The 7,500-nt window shown below is 35.3% G+C and overlaps 1 protein-coding gene across 3 annotated transcripts in view; it reads right to left on the bottom strand.

Annotated features, from left to right (window-relative positions):
* LOC113811684 (chitooligosaccharidolytic beta-N-acetylglucosaminidase) overlaps positions 1 to 6,381 on the bottom strand; it is a 28,898-nt gene extending 22,517 nt beyond the window's left edge. Inside the window, exons 1-2 of one of the 3 annotated variants that reach the window (XM_070129010.1) lie at positions 6,249 to 6,328; positions 457 to 537 (exon numbers count right to left, since the gene is read on the bottom strand). The gene's annotated coding sequence lies outside the window, so the exon portion shown is untranslated. Of the gene's footprint in view, positions 1 to 456; positions 538 to 6,225 lie in introns of all 3 variants that reach the window. The other 2 variants (XM_070128997.1, XM_070129003.1) reach the window with 2 other exon arrangements.
* Between the last annotated feature and the right edge of the window lie 1,119 nt (positions 6,382 to 7,500).

A 7,500-nucleotide genomic window follows, 5' to 3' on the forward strand; every position in this document is an offset into this window, starting at 1 on the left:
TATGTGGTGGAAACACTTCATTTAAAAGTACTTACATGCGTCTGTATCGGTTATTACAGATGAAGATGGACACACACACATACGCACACACACACATACACACACAGAGACATACACACACACACACACACAGACATACACGCACACAAACACACACACACACACACACACACACACACACACACGCACACACACACACAAACACACACACTGTATCATAGCTACATTTGTCTCATATTTCTATATTCTACATATCTTTATAATCTTACATGTTTGCCACATACGTATCTTCACACATACTTAACACATACACGCATGATCACTCCTTTACTTGTCTAATTATCTCTGCTTTCCACAATTCCAATGTTGTGTTGTCTATTCCCTTCCACAAGAGTTATGTTGGTGTGACACTTCCTTGCTAATCAGAGGTTGTCACATGCTAATTACGTGACTTACAGCGATACGTAGACTCGTGTGGGAGGTAACGGGCAGACTCCTTGAGACGAAGAGGATCAGCTGTACGCCAATCTCACTCTTCTGGAAGGGAGTAAAGACGTCTTGGTTGCTTATCTATAATCCTAAGATCGCCATTTACTAGCACTTTTTCCTTCAACGTTTGGCTACACACTTATTTACACACACATACAAATATTCTCGAATGCAGTCGTATGGTTTGACTATGCTTGGCTGAAAAAAGTTGGCGGAAAGGTTTTCAGACGGAAACAGATACATTATCACACTGACTGGAAAATCGACACATTTGCTAGGAAACACAAAAATCAGGAAATTGTCACACAAAGGCATGTGACGGAAGAAGTGCTAGTGTGACAGCACACTTAAGATCGCACACACACACCTATTCTTGTAAGGTTCTTCCTCTTCACAGGCACTACCACACACACACACACACACACACACATACACACACACACACACACACACACACACACACACACACACACACACACACGTAAGAGCCCGGGTGTTAGGCCTTATAAGAGTTAGGTAGATGGCGAGCTTAGGGTTTAAAGTATACAACCAAAGTCTCTTAAATCCATTTATTGAATAGATTTTTGGAGTTGGAGTGCGGCTGCTCCACAAAGCGAGGTGTTGCTCCTTGGCTCCCCGCAAGGAGTCTGCCTCATCTCCTATACAGCGGTCTAAAGATCGCTCCAAGTCACGTTGTTAGCGTGTGACGAACGGTGATGAACAAGCAAGCGTTACGTCAATACATAGCTCTTGTGGAAGAGATAAACACAAAATTGGAATGTCTAGTGTGGCAAGAAGAGAGGAATGAACAGGGGAAACAATGGTCAGGCATAAGATTATATAAATATGTATCATATAATAATTAGATATAGATATAGCTGGGTTATATATATCTCCCTGATTTTAAAACACACACACACACTCGCAAAATCTCGCTCAAAATCCACGCACAAACACACACACACACACAAGCTTACATACAGAATAACGTTGATTATGACCTTGAAGATTCTCACACTAACTTGCAAAGAATTACAAATGTTGCAATGACCTTGTTTTTGCAGTGATGAAAACAGGAGGAGAAAGAGGAGTAATAACAATAATGCTGTTAATAATAATCATGATAACGATAATGGTAATGATGATTATAATTACATCAACAACAACAACAAAAAAAGAAAAAAAATCATAATATTCATAATAATGATAATTCTAAGAACAATGATAGTAATAACACCATTAATGATAATAATAATAATAATAAAAACAGTAATAATAATAATTATTCAATAATAATAAAAACAATGCTTTTGATAATAATAATAATGATAATGATAATGATTATAGTGATAATAATGATAATAATAATAATAATAATAATAATAATAATAATAATAATAATAATAATAATAATAATAATAATAATAATAATAATAATAATAATAATGATAATAATAATAATGATAATAATAATAATGATAATAATAATAATAATAATGACAATGATAATGACGATGCTACTAGTAGTAATTAAAATAATAGTAATAACGATAATAATGATAACAATAATAATGATAATAACAGAAGATGAACAATAATAGTAATAATGCAATAATGATAATGATAGTGCAAATAATAATAATGATGATGATAATGATAATAATAATGATGATGATAATGATTATGATAAAAATAATAAAGAAAATAATAATGATAATAATAATAATGATAATAAGTATGATGATGGTGATAATAATAAAGATAATGATAATGATAATAATGAAAATAACAATAACAATAACGATGATAATAAGGAAAACACTAATAACAATAATGAAAATAGTAATGATAAAAACAAGAATGGTAATGACAGTAATGGAAATAATGATAATAATGATAATGATAATGATAGTGATTATAATAAAAATAATGATAATAATGATAATGATAATGATAGTGATTATAATAAAAATAATGATACAAATAGTAGTAGTAGTAATAATGGTAATAATGATAATAATGATAATAATGATAATAATGATAATAATAATAATAATAATAATAATAATAATAATAATAATGATAATGATAATGATAATAATGATAATGATAATAACAGCAACAACAGTAACAACAACAGCAATATCAATAATGATAACAATAACAATAACAATAATAGTAATAGTAATAATGATAATAATAGTAATAATAGCAATAGTAATGATAATGATAATGATAATAACAATAACAAAAAGAGTAATAATGATGATGAGGATGGTCATGATGATAATGATAATAACAATAATGATGAATATTAGAATGGCAATAGTAATAAGAATAACAACAACAACAATAGTAATAACTATAATAATAATAATGATAATAACAATAACAATAATAATAATGATAATAAAAATAACAACAATAATAATAAGAATGATAATGTATAGTAGAAATAACATCATCATTATAAAAAACATTAATAGTAATGATGATTAACGTGATAATATTACCAACAATAATAACCACAATAAGGATAGTGATAACAGAAACTACAACAATGATGGTAATGGTGATAATGATTAGGATGATAGTACTAAGGATTCAAAAACAACAATGATAACGATAATACTGATAATGTTAATGACAATGCTGATAATAATAATGATGATGATGATGATGATGATGATGATGGTGATAATGATAATGATAATGATAATGATAATAATAATAATGATAAAAATAATAATAATAATAATAATGATAACAACAATAATAATGATAATGATAATAATAATAATAATAATGATAATAATAATAATAATAATAATAATAATAATAATAATAATAATGATAATAATAATAATAATAATAATAATAATAATAATAATAATAATAATAATAATGATAGTAATAATAATAATAATAATAATAACAAAAATAACAATAATAATAATAATAACAATAATAACAATAATAATGATACTACTGATAATAATGATAACAATAATAGTAACAAATAATAACAACAATAATGATATCATTTATAACCGTAATAATGATATTGATGATAATAATAATGATGGTAATAATAATGGTAATAATAACAGCAATTAAGATGATAATAATAACACTGATAATAGTAATGATAATGGTCATAATCATGATAACAAAGATGATAATAGTAATGATGATAATGAAGATCATGTTAATAATGATGATAATGATAATAAGGATCATAACAATAATGATAATGATAATGATGATAAAGATTATAATGATAATGATGACATGAATAATGATAACAGTAATGATAATAATGATAAATATAATATTTGAAACCGCTTAAATACATCACTGGTATTGTGAAGATATTTCATTTTATTTTTTTTAAGTCAAACCTTTTTTTCACTAAATTTGTCAACATCAAGGCACGTCTGTTTGACTTCGTGATGTTGCGAGAAGTTAGTCAGAACTTCGACGTGGTTCTAAGACTATGCTATGTGAGAGAAGTTTGTATATTTGATTTTCCTTTGGCATTTCTCTCTCTTTTTTTTATTAGTTTCCTGGTCTGTTTTTTTTTTCTTCTTCTCTTATCTTTGTCTTATTCTGTTTTTTTTCTCTCTCGGTGTTTTAGTTTTCATTTTTTTTTCTCTTTCTCTCTTTTAATGCCTAGTTCTTTTTTTTCTCTCACTCTTCCACTCTTCCTGTTCTTCTCCTCCTCTTTCTTTCTCGCTTGTTCTCTCTCATTCTTCCATCATTCGTATCGTCTCTCTCTCTCTCTCTCTCTCTCTCTCTCTCTCTCTCTCTCTCTCTCTCTCTCTCCCTCCCTCCCTCCCTCTCTCTCTCTCTCTCTCTCTCTCTCTCTCTCTCTCTCTCTCTCTCTCTCTCTCTCTCTCTCTCTCTCTCTCTCTCTCTCTCTCTCTCTCTCTCTCTCTCTCTCTCTCTCTCTCTCTCTTTCTCTCTCTCTCCCTCTTTCTCTCCCCCACTCCTCATATCCTCCCTAATCCCCTTCTTGCTCTCTCTTCCTTCTTTCCTCCCTCTCTTTCTTCTTACTTTCCTTCCTTCTTATTTCTCCTCATCTCTCTCTGTCTTCTTTCTCTTCTTCACTCTCTCTCTCTTCCTTCTTTCCTTCCTCCCTCTTTTCACTTTACTCTCTCCCTCTTTCTCTTCTCCTCTCTCTCTCTCTCTCTTTTCCATCTTTCCTCCCTCCCTCTTTCTCTTCTTCTCTTCTCTCTCTCTCTCTTCTTTCCTCCCTCACTCTTTCTCTTCATACTCTCTCTCTCTCTTCCTTCTTTCCTCCCTCCCTCTTTCTTTTCTCTTCTCTCTCTCTCTCTCTTCCTTCTTTCCTCCCTCCCTCTTTCTCTTCTCTCCTCTCTCTCTCTTTCTTCTCTCTTTCCTCCCTCCCTCTTTATCTTCTTCTCTCTCTTCCTTCTTTCCTCCCTCCCTCTTTCTCTTCTCTCTCTCTCTTCCTGTTCTTCTAACTAGACCGAAGAACACATTGGGCGGTGACTCAGTGAACAAGATCCTGGAGCGGGGGGGAGGGGGGGAGGGGGGAGAAGGACAGACTTGAATAATCCTGCATAAGAACTGGACTTTGTTCACTCACTCATATACTCATCTTTTCTTTCTTCTTCTTCTTCTTTTATTCTAATTCTTCTTTTTCTAATTCTTCATTTGTCCTTTCTTCACTTTTTGGTTCGTTTTAGTTTTCGTTTTTGATTGATTTCTGTTCTAATTCTTCTTCTTCTTCACTTATCTTTTCCTCTTTTTTTTGTTTTGTTTTTGTTTTCTGTTTCCATAACGGATTTCTGTTTTTTTTTGTGTTTTTGTTTTTCTTTATGAGTCACGTATTGTTTTAAATACCGCAACCCCCCCCCTTTTCCCCCCCCTCCCTCCCCCCCCTCCTCTTTCCCCCTCTCCGGCCTTGCTCTCTGTCTAACCTATTTTCCTTCGCTTTTCGTTTCCTCTCTCTTTCTCCACTTATTCAATTTTCTCATTCACTCTTTCTCTTCGTTCATTCACTGTTCCCTTGCTTCGCTGTACTGGAGTGTGTCTGGTTTTAATTCTTTTTCTTTCTCTCACTCTCTCTCTCTCTCTCTTTCTTAACGGTAAATGAAATATCACTCATGGAATCTCTCTTTCTTGCAAGTCACACATTTATATCCGGTATTCAGTGACGGTTACAATTATTCGTTTATCTATGTTATTATTCATTCAATTCTGTGTTGACGTTATTCACATTTTACTACAAAATCGGCGTTGAGGTAACTACGTTTTCTTTTGTCTCTCCCAGGTCAGGGCTTCAGAATCTGCATATTCCTTGACCTTTTTTGGGAAGGTCTGGCCATGCATCGTTAAAAAAAAATGTTGCCCCCTGAACTTTTTTTTCCCATTTTGATATTTTGACGGCCGTTAAGTTTCGCGCGACGCCGGTCACCGAAATGACGAGGATATGTATTTTCGAAAAAAGGTCAGAATGGTTCTTATTTTAAACTTCATGGATGACCTTTCTTATCTCTCTCTCTCTCTTTCTCTTTCTCGTCACTTCTCCCTCACCTCAGTTTCACCTCAGCTTCTCCGCTCCAGGATTCGTTTTCCAAATAGCAACTTTCACCGAGTTCGCACACGTATTTAGAAAAAAAAAATAAACGAGAGATGAACTAGAAAGGGAAAAATCCCCTCTCCCCTCCCCCCCCCCCACCTCCTCTAAAGACACACGGCAAAGACACGCACACAGACACTCGCCGCAGACCCACCGGGTGGTTTAGACGCTGGCTTCCCTCGCGTGTCTGGCTGTGGGCGTCCCGGGCGTGTGTGCGTCGTCAGGTCTTGCCTCGGACTGGTCGGTCGCCACCAGCCTCACGTGTACACTCACTCACTCACTCACACACACACACACACACTAACGTACTCGGGCGCGCGCGAGCGTTTGCCTGACTGACTGACACTTTCGTATATATGCGTATGTGTACACGTCCGTGCTTTTACTTACGTGTATGTATGGGTGAACTTACATCCCTCTCTGGCACGCTGTACACAGATACAAACATACACACACACAAAACGCACGCACGCACACACCTTCAGACATACGCACACATACATACACAACTGCATGACTCCTCTGCACGCACACAATATCCACCAGCCTGGCACCACAACTTACACACGAACAACAGTCACACTGACCCACACGCATACGCACACACCTGTTACTTTCTCTCTCCCGTTCGAAGCTTCGTCAGCAGGTATACCGATCGTGGAAGCTGATTACGGGGAGGGAGAGACAGGCTGACAAACAGATGGACAGGTGATTGAAGAAAAGGGACTTACGAATGTAAACACACACACATGTATGAATATATGGATATATATATATATGTGTGTGTGTGTGTGTGTGTGTGTGTGTGTGTGTGTGTGTGTGTGTGTGTGTGTGTGTGTGTGTGTGTGTGTGTGTGTGTGTGTGCGTGTGTGTGTGCGTGCATGTGTGTGCGTGTGTGAAAACAAGCACAAACACAGTAACGTGTACACAAAAATGAACATGAAAACAGCCGCAAGATATAAAAAGGGAGAGATTTTATAAGTAAATGGAATGATTTATGAAAGTATAAATGTTTTCCACTTAGAACGTGGGACAATATGCATCGGAAATGGATTCACAGACATGCAGAGAAAAAAGAGAAAGTGAACAGAGACTTCAGACGAACAAGGAAATGGAATAATATGAAATAATATGCCTCTTTTTTTCCTTGTTTTACGGAGTATGCCATTAATATGCATCGGAGATTAAAAGGATTTAGCGAGTCCCAAAGGCAACAGCAGAGGAAATTGTCTGAGAGGTTCGAGTGAAAAGGATTTAGGTCAAGTAATCTTCCCCCAACCTTGACCCCTACCCCCCACCCACCCCACCTCGTGACCCCCCCCTCTGACCCACCCTTCCCCTCCCCCCACCCACCCACCTCGTGAACCCCCTCTGACCCCCCCTTCCCCTCCCCCGCTTTCGCTAAG

The sequence above is a fragment of the Penaeus vannamei genome, chromosome 2, assembly GCF_042767895.1.
Source record: "Penaeus vannamei isolate JL-2024 chromosome 2, ASM4276789v1, whole genome shotgun sequence".
NCBI classification, from domain to species: Eukaryota; Metazoa; Arthropoda; class Malacostraca; order Decapoda; family Penaeidae; genus Penaeus; species Penaeus vannamei.